Below are 22482 nucleotides of genomic sequence, written 5' to 3' on the forward strand. Positions count from 1 at the left end.
AACCGGAGACAGACTGCAGTTTTCAGTAACAGACAGCATACGCTGCAGCTGTCATACTGCATTGGTCAGTAGCAGAAAGCTGATAATAAATCATAGAGTGCTTAGAAGCTGCAAGCCAGAGGCAGTAAACAATAATTAGGTCTTTAGGTCTCGCTCTGCGTAGGAGGAGACCTTTAGTAATCGATTCCCTTTTTCTGCCAAAAACGTGCACGCTTTGCATTGCTTTCAATGGCAACGCGTGCACGTTTGTGGTTTCCCTTGCTGGAGTGAGCTTTGAAACCATCTGTTGGTAATTAACAGATGGTTCCTGCTTGCTCCCGCAAGGGAAACTGGTGCAGGCCTCCTCCTCTCCTCGTCAAACATGTTTTTTTTTTTACTTTCAGCGCATGCGCTTGTTTTTCCTTGCACTTGTCTCTGATCTCTGATGTTTGTGTGGTGTTTTTACGTTTCAATCAAGCAGTCTGCCGGTTTTAACCGCATGCGTGCGGGCGGAATTCCGCCCTACGCTGGGTTTTTTAAAATCGCACTTTACGTGACGAGCTGGGCTCGTCATGAGCGTGCGAGGAGGCTACGCCATGACGAGCCCAGCTCGTCATGAGCGTCGAAGGGGTTAAACCGCAATCCACAACATGTCTCGCTCTATTCATTCTGATGGAATATTCTTAAGTGTCACAGTCCATCTAGTGCGTATTTTTGTTTCGCACAGTAAGTCAGAAGGTATGTTCTTTTAGGATGCTGTAATTGTGATGTAATATTTTTTGACCAATCAATTCCCATTGGATGTTAAACACAACAATTGTAAAAGGATACTTTTAACCGATAGGGCAATTCAGATTTGATATTATTGATTAGAACGGTGACGATTCTGGCCAAGTGATAATTCACAGGTAGTAATTCTGACGATATATTTGTTAGCTGAAACGCCGCGGTTCATAATAATGCTTGGCACCGTGCACTTGTATGCATTTCTGTTGTCAGTATTTGGATCTGTCTGCCGCCAGCGAACTTTGATCCAAGCATTGCGACTAATAAGTCAAACCTATCTTTATTTTGGACCCAAGTTATACTGAAAAGGGGGGTAAAAGCGATCCTGTGCAATCCTAAGGTAATAGTTGTGTTCGTTCACACCTTTCAGAAGCTTTCGGGCGGCACAGGCAAGAAGCTTTAGGATTGGCCCCAGCGTATGACCAGTGAACCAGCTCCTAAGCCTGGCAGTGAGTGACAACCTAACTGTTCTACTAGTTCTAAAATGCAAGAGCGCTCGAAGTGAGTCAGGACTGTTACTGTGTTCTGCTACATGTCTACATATCTAATTGTGTTTATAAACATTTTCGTGGTTCCCCGTTTTTAGGTTTCGACCTGGCGAAAAGCTGCGCAAGCAGCGATTCGCGCAGGCGAAATCTTATGTCTTACACTGTGTGGCTGGGAATCCGCCCCTCTGTTCCATTGGCTAGCTCCATAAATGGAGGCTAGCCATTGGAACAGAGATCTGTCCGTCAATTGCGGAGCAGATTCGGGGGCGTTCCGGCCATTTTTACTCACCCTGCCCCTTTTGTCACGTCAGTGCGGCGGTGGGCGGGGTTTATTTTTGTGTTTGTCGAGGTTTCTTTTCGTCATTCCGCGGCCGACCGCCGCCGGAGGAAGTCCAGGTCCAGGTGAGTGCTTTCCGTGTGTTCCCGCACCCCCCGCCCGCTGTCTGTCTTCCCGTTCCTGCCCCCTCCCCCCCGCTGTTCGTGTCCCCGTTCCCGCCCCCCTCCCGCTGTCCGTGTGCCTGCCCGCCCCCCTCCCGCTGTCCGTGTGCCTCCCATTTTATGTTAAGTCTCAAGTACTGCTGTTTGCCTGTGTGTGTCAGCTATTCCTACGTATGTGTCTTATGGTATTCCCAGCTACTATGCCACATATTACTCATTGACTCATGATTGCATGTGGCTGTGCCAGGGGTTTGCAGTGCCTCAAACCATGCCACACTGTATACAGTTGTTTATACATGTCTCTGCCTTAGAGATAGGTACAAATGAAGCCTAAAAATATAAATGATGCACGAAGGGCTTGATTATCAGCCTATTTAGGCACGTCTTCCCGTTCCTGCCCCCCCCGCTGTTCGTGTCCCCGTTGCCGCCCCCCTCCCGCTGTCCGTGTGCCTGCCCGCCCCCTCCCGCTGTCCGTGTGCCTCCCGCTGTCCGTGTGCCTCCCGCTGTCCTACACTTAAAAATGCCAATATACAGCATATTACACTCTGAACATCTATTTGATATACGTGTCCTTATTTGAACACCACTACACCTTAGAGTAGAGAGCAGAATGATAAAAGCACTTTGGCTAAACTATTCATCTGAAGCTCTTTGTTTAAGCGCCAAACTGCTACGTGCAAAATCGAATGCAAACCACTGATATGGCCCTGATAATAATAATAATGCAGGTCTGAGAGACCTGCAAAAAAGCATTAGCAGCTTTGGGGGCACCTGTGGTAACATTGAATGGTAAAAAACTAATTTCTCTCGTCTAGTAAATAACTTGTTACGCTTCTATAAAGCGCGCGCGTTACTAAGCTATTTATGAATCCGGGTTAATTGAAGCAACTGCTGGGCAGGATTCGATTTCAGAGTTGGCGCCAGGCGGTGCAAGCACGGTAATACTACAGCTCCCAGGCTGTGATCACACCCGCATCCATGCACAGTCAGGGAGTCCTGTGTACAGCAGCGCACGGACAGGGTGGGAGCAAGGAGCTCTGACAGGAACAGGCATAGTAACTTAAGGCAGCCGCCCCGACCCGGAAGGGCATTCAAAAAATCCTGATACAGCTAGAGCGGCAGTGATGGCAGTAGAATAAGCAAGCCAGAACTGAAGACAGTTACATGCCACCCAGAAGTCGCGTTACCGCAGGATTTGTTCATTGCCCAGGAATGGGGCATTACAATGGAACCTGTGACAAGGGCGTCAGTAGAGAGTCGTATCTCAACTTCCACGGCATTAGCCCGCTAAATAGCTATGGATGGAAAAGCTGCAACCAAGCTCAACAGATGAAAAATTACGTTTTTGCCTTGTTACATCGTCAGGAGAAGGTCGAGGAGTAAAATCCCCCTGACTGATGGGTTGGGCCAGTGCAAAGGATTAGGCCGTCCTTGAAAGACTAAAACCAAAAATTCACCCCACGCAACACCACCCTTTGTTTGTTGTATTCAGGTGGAAAGTCCGCCCCACCTCCAACCCTAGCGCTGCTCTAGTGGCATCCTAGGTCGCAGGCGTTGCTGGCACTCCATTATCATTACAATTCTAAGGTTTATGCTGGCTAGTAAATGGTATGTGTGTGTATGTGACTGATCCCGAGTGTGTGTGTGTGTGTGACTGCTCCCGTGTGGGCGTGCATGTGACTGATCCAGAGTGTGTGTGTGTGACTGCTCCTGGGTGTGTGTGTGTGTGACTGCTCCAGGGTGTGTGTGTATGTGACTGCTCCAGAGTGTGTGTGTATGTGACTGCTCCAGAGTGTGTGTGTGTGTGTGTATGTGACTGCTCCAGAGAGTGTGTGTGTGTATGTGACTGCTCCAGAGTGTGTGTGTGTGTATGTGAGTGCTCCAGAGTGTGTGTGTGTGTATGTGACTGCTCCAGAGTGTGTATGTGACTGCTCCAGTGTGTGTGTGTGTGTGTGACTGCTCCAGTGTGTGTGTGACTGCTCCAGTGGGTGTGTGTATGTGACTGCTCTGGTTGTGTGTGTGTGGGGGGCTCTGGGTGTGTGTGTGTGGCTCTGGGTGTGTGTGTGTGTGGCTCTGGGTGTGTGTGGCTGGCTCTGGGTGTGTGTGGCTGGCTCTGGGTGTGTGTGTGGGTGGTAGTAATTGCTGTCTGCTGAGCTCGTCCGTAGGGTACAATAGTTCTCACATTTGCGAGAGATTAAGCTATTGGCAATGTAAATGACAATGCCATTTATTTATCTGTTTTCAAAACCAACATATAAATACAAATTTTGTCATTTACAATGCCAATAGCTCTAACTTCTCCAAAGGCGAAACCGTTGCATTGTAAATGCTTGTTTTATTTGTCAAAGCAGGTGACTGAGCTGGGAGACTTTGAATAAGCCTTTCGAACATGCACTCTCCAGACTTCGTCCCAAAACACAAGTTTTCATAGCTATAAATAAAAGTTGCGCATGAAACCTGAAAAGGGGCGGTAAATTGTCATTTTATATCTCTAAGGAGTTATCTGCCGCGAACCCCGTAAAGTGTTTGTTGTAGTTCAGGCATTTTTGTTTGGGTTTATTTGCTCATCTGCTGCCGACCCGCCGATGTCGTCTTACAATTCTTTCCCGCCCCTGTGTGACATTCTTCTTACATCATGCTTCCCCTGCGTGCATGGTGTTTTGGGGAAAAATACAGATTTCTGTTTGATTTGTCTGTTGACTGAAAGAGGCTCTAAATTATTCGGTGCAAGCCAGAGAAGGATGTTGAATTGGCTTCCATTTGTCAGCTTGGCAGGAGCCCTTGTTCCTCTCTTCAGTGGCTGCCTGCCCGTAGGGGCCGGGTGGCTCTGTGTGCACATAGCATGCACACTCCGTAGAACACTTCGAGCACCCAGAGGCGGTCCTCCCAGCCGGCCCACCCCCACCCCCCTTCAATACCTTTCAGGCGAAGGAAGCCCAGGTAAAACGCAAGATTATAGTAGGATGCCAAGACTCCTTCCTGGCTGCACGTGTGCCACATCCTCAGAAGTGCAAAGTTGGGTGCAAATAACACCCAAATGAGCCAAAGGATAATGGAAAAAATGTAATTGTAAATTGCATTTATTTAGCGCTAACTAACCCTGATGAGGCGTTGAAGCGCTTTGTGGCAAGTAGCACGCTACACCAGAGCAAGGGTGAGCAGAATTTTAAAGCCAAAACCGTTACATTTCCCAAAAATAGAAGGACTAACATTTTACTTCAACCCAGTGCAGAGAATGACAGCGCTCTTTAGCAGAGAATTACAGAAAAGGCAGTAAGAACATACATAAAAGGCCATTTTTAAAGCCAGTTCATGCCTGGTAATAAAATTGCTTTCTTATAACAGCTGCTAACTATCCCTGCTTTGCAAAACATAAAAAGAGACCACCCACCCTTTTCAGCCGACCCTCTCAAACAAGCATTGGCATAGCCAATAGGTCTCGCTTTCGAGACCTTATAAGTATTTATTTATGCAGCACAATATCCTAGGTGCAACAACATCAACTGTTGCATGGCTAAACAGTTGTAAGGTCCCAAAGGCGAGACCTATTGGCTATGCCAATGCTTGTTAAATATGCCATTAGGGATTCTGTTACCCATGTGCTAAAATAATACAAACAAGGACGGTGTTATTTATTGTGTGTCAAAGGTGCAAGCCCTAGATAGTATACACAATATATCCATTACATTATGGTTTTACCAGGGCTGACTATGTTTAATCATAAATGGCTCTACACTCTACTAGACAAATATACATCTTATAAATGCATATTAGTGTCCATATTCCATCACGCATAAGGATAAAATCGTATCTCCCAAAGAAAGCACGTTGTTAGGCTTCTTCGCTGGAAAAAAATATTTTTATTCTTTATTCTTTTAATTAGTGAAAATTCTCTAAAACCACAGCACACATTTGATAGCCGAGCCGGCGCGTTTTGTCCCTCTAGGACTTTTTCAGGTCTTAACAAGTAGGAAATTGAAATGAAATTTTATTGATTGATATAGACCTCATCTGAGATCCACAATATGTTAAAATAACATATGCAAATTTCCAATCCCATAGTATTACAATATATCATAAAACTCTTTATAAGCAAAATCGATTATTGTTCTTAGCTTATATATCTCTCAAATAGCGGGAAAAACACTCTAAAAAAGTTAAAAACTTTATAGCATACAAATCTTGCACCGGACACCACAACTAAACTTTTGGGATATACGTATCCCATTTACTTATCGTACAACTTTTTCCATTCTTTTAAGGACAAATATGAAGAACATGTGGAAAATGTTTCCTACGTGTTAAGCCCTGAAGAAGTCCCAAGAGGGACGAAGTGCGTTGGCTCGGCCATCAAATGTGTGCTGTGATTCTAAAGAACTTTCACTGAACAAAAGAATAAAGAATAAAAAGCACGTATTTTTCCAGCGAAGACGCCTTACAACGTGTTTTATCTGGGAGATACCATTTCATCCTTATGCGTGATGGAATATGGACACTAATATCCATTTATAAGATGTATATATGTCTAATCAAGTGCAGAGCCATTTATGTCTAAGTTGGGTGGGGAAGGCCTTTTTTTCCACTTTTCTGGGGACGTATGAGGGTCACATCTCCGGCTCATTGTACCACGCTTAAGTTCCATATCACAGCCACGATATTCTTAAACGACTGGTGCAGGGTTTTGCTGTTCTGATCCTTTTCTGTCCTTCTGAGGGCTGACTATGTACCCATATTCTCAAGTCACTGTTTTGTTAATGTATAAAATTAACACCTGCAGTTTTTTTGCAGTACTTTAAAACATTAAACCAGAAGACGTAAGCACTCCATTATTTGTAAATGTGCAGATGTACGCATCTGGAGTCACCGGCACTTGAAGTTTCCAATAGCAATGCCTCCTGTAGTTGGGCTTTTATTCTACACGCCTGAGACTGTAGGCACAGTATGAATGTTATTAGGGCGGCACGTAAAAGGATATGTTCACGCAACCCTTCACTACTATGGCACATCTCATAGTCCTCATCTTCATCTGTGAGGGCTCTTGCACTGCCAGAAGTCCGGGCATTTGAGTGCAAGTAATGTGTTATAAATAACGAAAACACTGAAAGTTAAGCGAAAACTACTTGAAGTCAAGTGGCTGGGTGCGGTGGCTAGACTACTTACTGTTAAGGTATCCTGATACATTGTTAGCACCAGCCACCTGCAGCAGCGTTGTCTGGTACATCCGCGACCGGATTAGAGTCAGGCAGCTCTGTGGCTGGTGGCTGGTGGCTGCTGCAACAACTCTGTGACGGTGACGAGTGACCAGTCACTGGCTGCAGGCCTGGCAGCACTCAATCATCTCTGACTCCGGCACTCGCCCAGGCCCCGGGGCCTGTAATTTAATTAGCTGGCGGCCATAGAAAATAAATTAGCCGTAGCACAGCGCGGGGGCCCATTCGGGCTGCAGGTGCAAACTGCAGTCAGTGGTGCTGGGGAGCAGCCTGAGCCATGCACAGTGCACTATTACTGCGTCCTCGGTGCTAACAGGCAGTCACTGTGAGCATTTTTTGACAACAAAAAGAGAGGTAGGGAGAGGTACGAACACTCTTAGTCCCCAGGAATTAACAGAAGAAACAACAAAAGAGTGTCCCTTTAAAAGGGATGGGAATATGCACGGAGCACAAGGAATCAACAAAGGCCCATTTGGTTTGTTTATAAAGCCCTCACTCACCGACCTGGTCGGTGACTTGCTTCATCATCGGGCCCCACCGGGTGTGACCGAATGTCACCCCGGTGTGCTGCAACGCCAGAATTACTGCGGAGCTGGTCTTGTGAGGAAGGAGGGCTATGTGATAGGTGACGTGAATAGTGTCAGAGGTGGTGGTTTAAAATTGTCTTGGATGTATCAAAAATTATTTAATAGGTGATCATCAAGGACAAGGTTTAAGAAATGTGGTGGTGAACAAGACCAACTAATTGGATGGTCTTGTACCAATAACATTACGTGAAAATGTGGTTGGTCAACATGTTTCAGCCGATATGGTATATTGACCTGGCATTCGTCAGGACCTAGAGTGTAAACCCCGGCGGTCTAGGCACGCTAAGGCCCATCCGACCGTGGGCCGTGAAAGTGAAAAATTGTGTCTGTGAAGTAAAACCGAGGGGAGCGCTACACCAGCCAAGGGCGGGGAGCAAACAGCCTCCAGTCTCTAATTAAAGAGACGAAAAATTAAAACCTGTAGGGATAAAAGTACAGACAAACATACAGAGAGACAAACAAAACAAAAATTTTTAAAATCATTTGTCAATTGGCTCATAACATTGCAGCCTGTGACTTGTGCTCAAAGTGCAAGGGGGGGTGTAAAATCATACAGACTAGCAGAGGTGCGTGACTCTGCCTGTGTTCAAGGTTCAGACGACTATAACTAAGCCTTTAGTGGTGACTGAACAGTCTCACGTGTGGACTATTAGGCTGGCTAACAGTGCTAGTGAGCATCAGGGGTTGTGAAAGTGATGGAGTTGGCGACTAGCAGTGTGATAGACACACACACGCAACTCAGTCACACGGGCGATCAATGGGCCAAGGGCCGGTGACCACACAACAATGGACTATTAAGGGTGAGAAAGGAAGGTTCTCACTTCACAGGGGGTGGTATTACACCCCATAGACCACGGGAGGGGGGGACAGCGCTTTTTGGCACATCCTAAGGTGAGACAAAAGGGGGGGGGGGGGGAAAGAACAAGGGACAAACACAGTCAATGTGTTGCAAAGAGTACTTAGCTCGTTTCAGCTGTTGCGGTCGCAGTGTTACTCACGCCCACTACGCCAGTCTCCCGCCGATAAACCTGGTCGGCCCTCCGAACCGGGTCTCGCCGATCCGGGTTCGGGGAGTGTGAGGCGTTTTAATGTTCTGAATGCGCTTCCGGGTAGGCTGCCACGAGTGGTGCGCATGCGCCTTGTTCGGAGAACTAGACAGTACACCTGACTACGGGGAAGCGTACCCACTTCCGGGTTTGGAGGTTTGATGTGCGCATGCGTATGAATCAGCAAAGTAAACAGACTCGGAAGGACAGAAATAAAGGGTAATACGGCAAGGAAAAGGTTGTTACAAAAAGGTCTGGGGAATTCAGAATTCGTTTTCTTGTAGACCGCGCTCAGCAGAGCTGAGTCTGGGTTATTTCTTAGGCAGCCCGGGGGGTTGCGCCCTTGTTATTGGGGGCAGTCTAAGCTCAGATTGGAACAGGGGATTTAGCTAATCAAAATCGATATAGGATCTTGTGGTCGGGGGGCAATCCATAGGTAATACTACATGAGAGGTATTGGGAACTCAGTATCTTTCGGGTTATAGACAATACTTCATGCAAGGTATGGGGAGCTCAATTTATTTCAGGACGGAACCCCAAGGTATGTCGTCATTGAGGCCATTTGTATGGGTCCCCAGACGGTACACCCACCGCTGTTCCTTTTCGAACAGTCTGTCTGTGATATTAGCACCTCCAGTGATTTGTTCAATCACAGTCCATCTCAGATCGTTCGTGGTGTGATTGTTCGATAAGAAGTGATCGCTCATTTTGGTGGTTACTCTCTTGCACCTGATATTGCTCCTGTGCTCGCATATCCTCTGTTTCACTTTTCTGGTTGTCATTCCGACATACCGAAGAGAACATGGGCATGTGACAAGGTAAACCACATTTGTGGAGTTGCAGTTGGTGTGTGCCTTTTGGTACCAGGTTCTACCCGGTTCCAGATCTAGAGATTTGGAGGAGGTAGTCAGGTGACAGACAGAGCAATTGGCACAAGGAAAGTGGCCAGTGACTTTAGGAAGATTCCACGCATCAGTGATGCTTCTTATTGGGGGGATTGTCAATTGTCTGGGTCTCGTGTGTACAAGAGAGTCTTTCAGGCTGTGTCCCTTTTTGAATGAAAATAGTGGTTTTTGCCAATCTTTCTTCGTGCTTGTGATGATTTTCCAGTTTTTATTTATGGATTTCTTCATCAGGTTGGATAAAGTACTATAGGTGGTCACACACGTTAGTGGCACTTCCATCATGGTTTTTGTGACCGGTTCAAGGAGGGCTTCTCGGGGTTGGTTTCGAGCTCGTTTCAGACCCTTTTGGAGAATACGATTGGGGTAGCCTCTCTGTGTAAGCTTAGTTGTCAGATCGGATGATTGGGTTTTGAAATCATTTAGACTACTGCAATTCCTTCGGATTCTTAAATATTGTCCATAGGGTAAATTCTCCCTCAATGGACGGGGATGGAAACTGGCGAACTGCAGTAAATTGTTTTTAGCAGTGGCCTTGTAATGGGTTTTTGTAGTCAGTGTGGTACCGCTGATTGAAATTACCACATCAAGAAAGACCACCTCCGTGGTACTCACTGTGTGGGTAAATTTCAGATACCTAGTGATGGTGTTAATCCACCCCAGGAATTCCATCAATCGTTCCATGCTGCCTTTCCAAATTAGCAGCACGTCGTCTATGTATCGTCTCCAAAAGGTAACGTTTCTGGCAAACGGGTTATTAATAGACTGGATGTTTTGGGCCTCAAAGTCTGATACATATAACCCCGCCACGCTGGGCGCAAACGTGCTGCCCATCGAGGTCCCAGAGCACTGTAGGAATAGCTGTCCTTTATACGCAAAGAAATTTTCTTTGAGAGCGATGGTAGCACATTCTATTACGAATTCCTTGGGGGTATTGTATTCCCATGTGACTGAGTTGAGGGCTGTTCCGAGTACCTTTATCGTTTCATCTTGAGGGATACTGGTATATAAGCTCTCAATATCTAGAGTAGCTAGAATGATGGTATTAGGCTCAAACGTAATGTCTGTAATTCGTATAGAAGGTTTTTTGTGTCCTTTAAGTAGGTAGGAGTGTTCTGGACAATTGGTTTTAAGAACTGGTCACAGAAGGTGGATAACGGTTCTAGTAGAGAACCAATCCCTGACACTATAGGGCGGCCAGGTGGTGGCAGCCTGTTCTTGTGAGTCTTTGGAAGTGTGTAAAAATAAGGGATGACCTTCTTACTGGTTGATAAATAATCCGCCTCATTCTTGGATAGGTGGCCATTCCCTTCAGCTTCCTTAACCAGGTTGGTGATACGGTTTTGTAGGTCAGAGGAAGGGTCTACAGTAAGTGGGGTGTAGTTGTTGGTATCATTCAATAATCCCTCACATACTTTATCGTAATCCGTGGTGTTTTGGATGACGATCCCACCGCCTTTATCGGCAGGTTTGATGGTAATCGCGTTGTTGTTTTTTAATTTCTCCAATGCCTGGTATTCTTTGGCGCTAAAGTTCCCATAGATCTCTGGTTCAGAACTGGTTTCCAAATCCTGGAACACCGCTTGTTCAAAAGCTGTGATGGCAGCAGGTACCGAGTGTGGTGGGGGTACAAACGTTGATTTTAATCTCAATCCTGTGTCCCCTTTTCGTAGGTCTGCATCTGGGTCCTCTTTGCCTTCAAAAAATGCCTTCAGTTTTAATTTGCGAAAAAAATCAGTTAATTCGCAATGTAGTCTAAACTTGTCTGGGCGGGCAGTAGGCACAAATCCAAGCCCCTTTTCTAGTACTGTGAGTTCATCGGTAGTGAGTTGATAATCCGAGAGGTTGGTTACTAGACTGGTTGGTTGCTTGTTCCTGCTTGAAGAGTCTGGTTCCGAGCGGTTAGTTACTAGACTGGTTGGTTGCTTGTTCCTGCTTGAGGTGTCTTGCTCCTGGTGTGATTGCCGACTGCGTCGTCTGTTTGCCAGGAGACTTGGTTGGGGGTTCTTCTGTTCCTGCCTCTTCCTCTCCGACCCCTCTCTAAAAAAGGCTGTTGGTATTGATTTGGTGGGGGTGGTTGATGCCAACCTGGGTTCCATCCCATCATCGGGAATTGTGGGTGTGGAAAGGAGAAGGGGGAAGGCCCAAAACCAGCGTGCGGTGCCATCGTCCAATTGGGTACATGATTATGTTGGTATCGCTGATTGCCTCTGTTTCCTCTGTTGCCACGCCTCCGTCCTTGTTTAAAGGAATTGGTGCTGGACCCACTGCTATTCGATGAATTGTCATCAGATGCTTCCGAATCATTAGTATTCTTTGCTGGTACTGTGTAATCGGGGTCCGCATACGGGTAGACTTTGTTAAATTCAAATTTTTTAAGATCTTTCTGGAATTTTGTTAGTTTGGTTTGTAAGAGGTTCTCCTTATATTCATTCAGTTCACGGTTGATCTCATCCAGTTTTTTCTTATAGCCAGTCACGGTGGCTTTGATTGCTGATTCTGTTTCTTGGATTTCTATTAATAAGGTCTCTGACAGGCGTAAGGCAGTCTTGATTATAAGTACAAGCCAGTCTCGCGTGCAGTGCCACGCGATCATGGCCCAGTCTTTTCGAAATTGAGAATCATTTAAAAAGATGCGTGGGGCATTGGTTACCAGGAGGCCCTTGGGTGCCGAGTTGGAGGAAAGATACTGTTTCATTATTGTACCATGTAGGATCGTCCGTATACGATCACGCTTTTGTTCAGTCAGTTTTTCCCAGTCTGAGGTATGTGCTATTGCTTGAGAGATAGCCGGGTCTGCAAACAGGTTGGTATCTGCCATTAAAGCTTCTATTTCCTCTTCAGAGAATGTGAGTCCCAAGTTCGACATTGTGCAAGAAAAAGTAACTAGTGTGGACACTAGCACTTCGGGGTTATCAGGCTCTCACAGCTGTGCGCTGCTGTATATTTTGACAACAAAAAGAGAGGTAGGGAGAGGTACGAACACTCTTAGTCCCCAGGAATTAACAGAAGAAACAACAAAAGAGTGTCCCTTTAAAAGGGATGGGAATATGCACGGAGCACAAGGAATCAACAAAGGCCCATTTGGTTTGTTTATAAAGCCCTCACTCACCGACCTGGTCGGTGACTTGCTTCATCATCGGGCCCCACCGGGTGTGACCGAATGTCACCCCGGTGTGCTGCAACGCCAGAATTACTGCGGAGCTGGTCTTGTGAGGAAGGAGGGCTATGTGATAGGTGACGTGAATAGTGTCAGAGGTGGTGGTTTAAAATTGTCTTGGATGTATCAAAAATTATTTAATAGGTGATCATCAAGGACAAGGTTTAAGAAATGTGGTGGTGAACAAGACCAACTAATTGGATGGTCTTGTACCAATAACATTACGTGAAAATGTGGTTGATCAACATGTTTCAGCCGATATGGTATATTGACCTGGCATTCGTCAGGACCTAGAGTGTAAACCCCGGCGGTCTAGGCACGCTAAGGCCCATCCGACCGTGGGCCGTGAAAGTGAAAAATTGTGTCTGTGAAGTAAAACCGAGGGGAGCGCTACACCAGCCAAGGGCGGGGAGCAAACAGCCTCCAGTCTCTAATTAAAGAGACGAAAAATTAAAACCTGTAGGGATAAAAGTACAGACAAACATACAGAGAGACAAACAAAACAAAATTTTTTAAAATCATTTGTCAATTGGCTCATAACATTGCAGCCTGTGACTTGTGCTCAAAGTGCAAGGGGGGGTGTAAAATCATACAGACTAGCAGAGGTGCGTGACTCTGCCTGTGTTCAAGGTTCAGACGACTATAACTAAGCCTTTAGTGGTGACTGAACAGTCTCACGTGTGGACTATTAGGCTGGCTAACAGTGCTAGTGAGCATCAGGGGTTGTGAAAGTGATGGAGTTGGCGACTAGCAGTGTGATAGACACACACACGCAACTCAGTCACACGGGCGATCAATGGGCCAAGGGCCGGTGACCACACAACAATGGACTATTAAGGGTGAGAAAGGAAGGTTCTCACTTCACAGGGGGTGGTATTACACCCCATAGACCACGGGAGGGGGGGACAGCGCTTTTTGGCACATCCTAAGGTGAGACAAAAGGGGGGGGGGGGAAAGAACAAGGGACAAACACAGTCAATGTGTTGCAAAGAGTACTTAGCTCGTTTCAGCTGTTGCGGTCGCGGTGTTACTCACGCCCACTACGCCAGTCTCCCGCCGATAAACCTGGTCGGCCCTCGGAACCGGGTCTCGCCGATCCGGGTTCGGGGAGTGTGAGGCGTTTTAATGTTCTGAATGCGCTTCCGGGTAGGCTGCCACGAGTGGTGCGCATGCGCCTTGTTCGGAGAACTAGACAGTACACCTGACTACGGGGAAGCGTACCCACTTCCGGGTTTGGAGGTTTGATGTGCGCATGCGTATGAATCAGCAAAGTAAACAGACTCGGAAGGACAGAAATAAAGGGTAATACGGCAAGGAAAAGGTTGTTACAAAAAGGTCTGGGGAATTCAGAATTCGTTTTCTTGTAGACCGCGCTCAGCAGAGCTGAGTCTGGGTTATTTCTTAGGCAGCCCGGGGGGTTGCGCCCTTGTTATTGGGGGCAGTCTAAGCTCAGATTGGAACAGGGGATTTAGCTAATCAAAATCGATATAGGATCTTGTGGTCGGGGGGCAATCCATAGGTAATACTACATGAGAGGTATTGGGAACTCAGTATCTTTCGGGTTATAGACAATACTTCATGCAAGGTATGGGGAGCTCAATTTATTTCAGGACGGAACCCCAAGGTATGTCGTCATTGAGGCCATTTGTATGGGTCCCCAGACGGTACACCCACCGCTGTTCCTTTTCGAACAGTCTGTCTGTGATATTAGCACCTCCAGTGATTTGTTCAATCACAGTCCATCTCAGATCGTTCGTGGTGTGATTGTTCGATAAGAAGTGATCGCTCATTTTGGTGGTTACTCTCTTGCACCTGATATTGCTCCTGTGCTCGCATATCCTCTGTTTCACTTTTCTGGTTGTCATTCCGACATACCGAAGAGAACATGGGCATGTGACAAGGTAAACCACATTTGTGGAGTTGCAGTTGGTGTGTGCCTTTTGGTACCAGGTTCTACCCGGTTCCAGATCTAGAGATTTGGAGGAGGTAGTCAGGTGACAGACAGAGCAATTGATGAAGCGATGATGAAGCAAGTCACCGACCAGGTCGGTGAGTGAGGGCTTTATAAACAAACCAAATGGGCCTTTGTTGATTCCTTGTGCTCCGTGCATATTCCCATCCCTTTTAAAGGGACACTCTTTTGTTGTTTCTTCTGTTAATTCCTGGGGACTAAGAGTGTTCGTACCTCTCCCTACCTCTCTTTTTGTTGTCAAAATATACAGCAGCGCACAGCTGTGAGAGCCTGATAACCCCGAAGTGCTAGTGTCCACACTAGTTACTTTTTCTTGCACAATGTCGAACTTGGGACTCACATTCTCTGAAGAGGAAATAGAAGCTTTAATGGCAGATACCAACCTGTTTGCAGACCCGGCTATCTCTCAAGCAATAGCACATACCTCAGACTGGGAAAAACTGACTGAACAAAAGCGTGATCGTATACGGACGATCCTACATGGTACAATAATGAAACAGTATCTTTCCTCCAACTCGGCACCCAAGGGCCTCCTGGTAACCAATGCCCCACGCATCTTTTTAAATGATTCTCAATTTCGAAAAGACTGGGCCATGATCGCGTGGCACTGCACGCGAGACTGGCTTGTACTTATAATCAAGACTGCCTTACGCCTGTCAGAGACCTTATTAATAGAAATCCAAGAAACAGAATCAGCAATCAAAGCCACCGTGACTGGCTATAAGAAAAAACTGGATGAGATCAACCGTGAACTGAATGAATATAAGGAGAACCTCTTACAAACCAAACTAACAAAATTCCAGAAAGATCTTAAAAAATTTGAATTTAACAAAGTCTACCCGTATGCGGACCCCGATTACACAGTACCAGCAAAGAATACTAATGATTCGGAAGCATCTGATGACAATTCATCGAATAGCAGTGGGTCCAGCACCAATTCCTTTAAACAAGGACGGAGGCGTGGCAACAGAGGAAACAGAGGCAATCAGCGATACCAACATAATCATGTACCCAATTGGACGATGGCACCGCACGCTGGTTTTGGGCCTTCCCCCTTCTCCTTTCCACACCCACAATTCCCGATGATGGGATGGAACCCAGGTTGGCATCAACCACCCCCACCAAATCAATACCAACAGCCTTTTTTAGAGAGGGGTCGGAGAGGAAGAGGCAGGAACAGAAGAACCCCCAACCAAGTCTCCTGGCAAACAGACGACGCAGTCGGCAATCACACCAGGAGCAAGACACCTCAAGCAGGAACAAGCAACCAACCAGTCTAGTAACTAACCGCTCGGAACCAGACTCTTCAAGCAGGAACAAGCAACCAACCAGTCTAGTAACCAACCTCTCGGATTATCAACTCACTACCGATGAACTCACAGTACTAGAAAAGGGGCTTGGATTTGTGCCTACTGCCCGCCCAGACAAGTTTAGACTACATTGCGAATTAACTGATTTTTTTCGCAAATTAAAACTGAAGGCATTTTTTGAAGGCAAAGAGGACCCAGATGCAGACCTACGAAAAGGGGACACAGGATTGAGATTAAAATCAACGTTTGTACCCCCACCACACTCGGTACCTGCTGCCATCACAGCTTTTGAACAAGCGGTGTTCCAGGATTTGGAAACCAGTTCTGAACCAGAGATCTATGGGAACTTTAGCGCCAAAGAATACCAGGCATTGGAGAAATTAAAAAACAACAACGCGATTACCATCAAACCTGCCGATAAAGGCGGTGGGATCGTCATCCAAAACACCACGGATTACGATAAAGTATGTGAGAGATTATTGAATGATACCAACAACTACACCCCACTTACTGTAGACCCTTCCTCTGACCTACAAAACCGTATCACCAACCTGGTTAAGGAAGCTGAAGGGAATGGCCACCTATCCAAGAATGAGGCGGATTATTTATCAACCAGTAAGAAGGTCATCCCTTATTTTTACACACTTCCAAAGACTCACAAGAACAGGCTGCCACCACCTGGCCGCCCTATAGTGTCAGGGATTGGTTCTCTACTAGAACCGTTATCCACCTTCTGTGACCAGTTCTTAAAACCAATTGTCCAGAACACTCCTACCTACTTAAAGGACACAAAAAACCTTCTATACGAATTACAGACAATTACGTTTGAGCCTAATACCATCATTCTAGCTACTCTAGATATTGAGAGCTTATATACCAGTATCCCTCAAGATGAAACGATAAAGGTACTCGGAACAGCCCTCAACTCAGTCACATGGGAATACAATACCCCCAAGGAATTCGTAATAGAATGTGCTACCATCGCTCTCAAAGAAAATTTCTTTGCGTATAAAGGACAGCTATTCCTACAGTGCTCTGGGACCTCGATGGGCAGCACGTTTGCGCCCAGCGTGGCGGGGTTATATGTATCAGACTTTGAGGCCCAAAACATCCAGTCTATTAATAACCCGTTTGCCAGAAACGTTACCTTTTGGAGACGATACATAGACGACGTGCTGCTAATTTGGAAAGGCAGCATGGAACGATTGATGGAATTCCTGGGGTGGATTAACACCATCAGTAGGTATCTGAAATTTACCCACACAGTGAGTACCACGGAGGTGGTCTTTCTTGATGTGGTAATTTCAATCAGCGGTACCACACTGACTACAAAAACCCATTACAAGGCCACTGCTAAAAACAATTTACTGCAGTTCGCCAGTTTCCATCCCCGTCCATTGAGGGAGAATTTACCCTATGGACAATATTTAAGAATCCGAAGGAATTGCAGTAGTCTAAATGATTTCAAAACCCAATCATCCGATCTGACAACTAAGCTTACACAGAGAGGCTACCCCAATCGTATTCTCCAAAAGGGTCTGAAACGAGCTCGAAACCAACCCCAAGAAGCCCTCCTTGAACCGGTCACAAAAACCATGATGGAAGTGCCACTAACGTGTGTGACCACCTATAGTACTTTATCCAACCTGATGAAGAAATCCATAAATAAAAACTGGAAAATCATCACAAGCACGAAGAAAGATTGGCAAAAACCACTATTTTCATTCAAAAAGGGACACAGCCTGAAAGACTCTCTTGTACACACGAGACCCAGACAATTGACAATCCCCCCAATAAGAAGCATCACTGATGCGTGGAATCTTCCTAAAGTCACTGGCCACTTTCCTTGTGCCAATTGCTCTGTCTGTCACCTGACTACCTCCTCCAAATCTCTAGATCTGGAACCGGGTAGAACCTGGTACCAAAAGGCACACACCAACTGCAACTCCACAAATGTGGTTTACCTTGTCACATGCCCATGTTCTCTTCGGTATGTCGGAATGACAACCAGAAAAGTGAAACAGAGGATATGCGAGCACAGGAGCAATATCAGGTGCAAGAGAGTAACCACCAAAATGAGCGATCACTTCTTATCGAACAATCACACCACGAACGATCTGAGATGGACTGTGATTGAACAAATCACTGGAGGTGCTAATATCACAGACAGACTGTTCGAAAAGGAACAGCGGTGGGTGTACCGTCTGGGGACCCATACAAATGGCCTCAATGACGACATACCTTGGGGTTCCGTCCTGAAATAAATTGAGCTCCCCATACCTTGCATGAAGTATTGTCTATAACCCGAAAGATACTGAGTTCCCAATACCTCTCATGTAGTATTACCTATGGATTGCCCCCCGACCAAAAGATCCTATATCGATTTTGATTAGCTAAATCCCCTGTTCCAATCTGAGCTTAGACTGCCCCCAATAACAAGGGCGCAACCCCCCGGGCTGCCTAAGAAATAACCCAGACTCAGCTCTGCTGAGCGCGGTCTACAAGAAAACGAATTCTGAATTCCCCAGACCTTTTTGTAACAACCTTTTCCTTGCCGTATTACCCTTTATTTCTGTCCTTCCGAGTCTGTTTACTTTGCTGATTCATACGCATGCGCACATCAAACCTCCAAACCCGGAAGTGGGTACGCTTCCCCGTAGTCAGGTGTACTGTCTAGTTCTCCGAACAAGGCGCATGCGCACCACTCGTGGCAGCCTACCCGGAAGCGCATTCAGAACATTAAAACGCCTCACACTCCCCGAACCCGGATCGGCGAGACCCGGTTCCGAGGGCCGACCAGGTTTATCGGCGGGAGACTGGCGTAGTGGGCGTGAGTAACACCGCGACCGCAACAGCTGAAACGAGCTAAGTACTCTTTGCAACACATTGACTGTGTTTGTCCCTTGTTCTTTCCCCCCCCCCCCCCCTTTTGTCTCACCTTAGGATGTGCCAAAAAGCGCTGTCCCCCCCTCCCGTGGTCTATGGGGTGTAATACCACCCCCTGTGAAGTGAGAACCTTCCTTTCTCACCCTTAATAGTCCATTGTTGTGTGGTCACCGGCCCTTGGCCCATTGATCGCCCGTGTGACTGAGTTGCGTGTGTGTGTCTATCACACTGCTAGTCGCCAACTCCATCACTTTCACAACCCCTGATGCTCACTAGCACTGTTAGCCAGCCTAATAGTCCACACGTGAGACTGTTCAGTCACCACTAAAGGCTTAGTTATAGTCGTCTGAACCTTGAACACAGGCAGAGTCACGCACCTCTGCTAGTCTGTATGATTTTACACCCCCCCTTGCACTTTGAGCACAAGTCACAGGCTGCAATGTTATGAGCCAATTGACAAATGATTTTAAAAAATTTTGTTTTGTTTGTCTCTCTGTATGTTTGTCTGTACTTTTATCCCTACAGGTTTTAATTTTTCGTCTCTTTAATTAGAGACTGGAGGCTGTTTGCTCCCCGCCCTTGGCTGGTGTAGCGCTCCCCTCGGTTTTACTTCACAGACACAATTTTTCACTTTCACGGCCCACGGTCGGATGGGCCTTAGCGTGCCTAGACCGCCGGGGTTTACACTCTAGGTCCTGACGAATGCCAGGTCAATATACCATATCGGCTGAAACATGTTGACCAACCACATTTTCACGTAATGTTATTGGTACAAGACCATCCAATTAGTTGGTCTTGTTCACCACCACATTTCTTAAACCTTGTCCTTGATGATCACCTATTAAAAATTTTTGATACATCCAAGACAATTTTAAACCACCACCTCTGACACTATTCACGTCACCTATCACATAGCCCTCCTTCCTCACAAGACCAGCTCCGCAGTAATTCTGGCGTTGCAGCACACCGGGGTGACATTCGGTCACACCCGGTGGGGCCCGATGATGAAGCAAGTCACCGACCAGGTCGGTGAGTGAGGGCTTTATAAACAAACCAAATGGGCCTTTGTTGATTCCTTGTGCTCCGTGCATATTCCCATCCCTTTTAAAGGGACACTCTTTTGTTGTTTCTTCAGTCACTGTGAGCAGCCACAGCGCTGCCAACCTGTCCAGACAGGACTTGGTCACCAGCACTTCCTGCGTTTCCCGAAGTGACGTTACATTCAATCTCTGCGGCGCCACAGTAACATTCAGGTTACTTGACTGGGGCATACTATCCTCGGGCAGCTGAGATGTCATGTCAGGCAGTGTGGTGACACAGCAGGCTGCGTGAATCAATGCATAAGAATACACTGTAGCAACACAGACCTCAGCTGCTGCCTGGAGCTACCCAAGCCTGTGGGAGCAGCTGATGCAGGCCACAGGTGCTCCCTGGCAGCTGACTGACTTGCCCCTACACAACAGCTGAGACTATGCATTTATATGCATGACAATGCCTTTCAGTGCGGTTATGTGGAGCACCACACTGAAATGCAGTAATCTAACACCTGATGTGTGATACTTAGCAAGACTCTGGGAGCGGGGTGGGGCATGGGGGGGATGCTTGTAAAAAGCACTGCTCCTGTTTTTGTTACAAAGGGAAGATACTGCAGCAGTGCTGAAAAACTGCCCCCCAGTGACAAAACCAGCCCCCATGGCTAGGAAACTGGCCCCACCCCTCCAGCCCACCGGGGAAATGCATAGTGACTGCTACGGCGGAGCCGGCCCTGGTTGGGTGGGTAAGCAAAATTTGGGCTACAGGCCGCCAAGTGTGTGGCCGATTCAAAGAATTGTGCAGCGCAGCCATGCTGTAACCAACAGTTCCTGTGTCTCCCCCTTCTCCTGATTTTAGGTTTGCCCTGCCCACAGTAACACCTGCAGGGACATAAAACTTTTGATGGGTGGTGTCCTGTTCTAGATTGGTTTCTCTTCTCATCAATGGCAAGCATAACACTCTGCATAAAAGACAGCACCTGGCATAAGGCTATTAACTCATCTTTATTAATTTCTCAGCTTTTACACCTGGCCTACTAATGTGAAGCTACTCTCCACACGTCTTCTCTCTGCTTCCCTCAATGTTGTGAGAGGGAAAACTAGTACTTCCTGTCTCCACCCAGGAAGTTCCTGGTATCTCACTGCTGTCTGGACCATCTACACTGCTGTCCTACTTATATCCTGGAGGACATGACAGGTGGGACGAGACTTCAGATGAAGGTCCTGCAGTAAGCTCTGACCTGCCCCCAGTAACTGCTGACCTACCTTTTAGTTCCTTTGACCCATTCATGGTCAAATCCATTCATCACTAGGGCGTGTCAACTCTTTTTATCGGCCCGCCCTCATACCTTATTGCCCTTTATTTTTTGGGGCTCATCACCTACTTCCTCCTTTTATATCTGCACTACTTCAGATCACCTTGATTGAGGAAGGACGCCTCCTGTCACCACGCGTACTCTTGGCCCCCGGACTTGCCGCATGCCCAGCAGTCAGTGGTTCGACCCTGGCCCAGCCCTTTTCCGTTCAACAGTATTTGCTTGCCTGAGAGCTCCCACTCCCGAGTAAGCTCTATGCCAGTCCCCAGCCAGTTCAATGGTAAGTGAAAGGATGGATGTATGTACTCTTGTTTCAATTTCTGCACCACTATAGCCTCTTTAAGACGAGCAACATTTGTTTGCCTAAAAGCTCCGGGGGAAGCAGGAGACACAGAAATGCATTTTTACTATGGTATATACCACCTGCAACATTAAATGGTTGTTTTACTAGTTTACTAGATTCATCTGGGACTGGGGTCGCAAGCATGGTGGTAGGGGGAAGCAGGAGGCAAGCCAGGATTAGCCCTTGCGACCCCTAAGTGACATCCATAATGGAGCGTAGGTGTGCACACTAGAACCATTGTTGTCTTACGTGCCTCTGTCAGGTGTTTATAGTATGCAATAAAAAGCGATTACTTACTTGGATGATTGAGCCCAGGAGGGACAAACAAGCGGATATATCTATCTTAAGAACTCACACTCCGGCGCGAACAAAGGATTACCAACAATGAATGGAGAAAGCCAATGCTCACTCTACCGACTCTTAGAACAACATAGAATGGCACACAAAATCAGCGAGAGATCGCGACTCATTCCCAAACTCACTGAAAAACGGACCAAAGCTCACCTGTGCACCTCACAGAGACATTGAAATTGCAACCCCAAATCACTTTCGGAATCTACAAAATGCCCAGAACTACAACTCTGATCCTCAAGACCACAAGACAACTGGGGCTAAAACCACTTCATGCCCTAAAAAGTGATTGCTAACTTGGATGATTGACACCAGTTTCTTTTAGTTCAAGCTGGACCCTGCGTAAGTAGACCCTATGGGTCGGCCTTCGTGCAGTGGCTTGTCTGGAGCAAGGCTCGGCTGATTCCCTGCACACCTGTAGCGCCACCAGACAAGCTAATATAGCTACCTAATATAAGCTAATAGATCCACCTCAAGTGACAGCGATAGCAGTGGCAAAGAAGCTAATATATTTATCCTAAGAGCTCACACTCCGGTTCCAAGAAAGGATTACCAATAATGAATTGAGAAGCCAATACTCACTCTAATGAATCTGAGGGCAACATGGAGTGGCACACAAAACCAAAGAGAGGACACGACTCGTGCCCAAACTAACCAGAAAAAGCAGCAAAGCTTGC

This window comes from Lissotriton helveticus, chromosome 2_1 (genome assembly GCF_964261635.1).
Source record: "Lissotriton helveticus chromosome 2_1, aLisHel1.1, whole genome shotgun sequence".
In the NCBI taxonomy this organism is placed as follows: domain Eukaryota; kingdom Metazoa; phylum Chordata; class Amphibia; order Caudata; family Salamandridae; genus Lissotriton; species Lissotriton helveticus.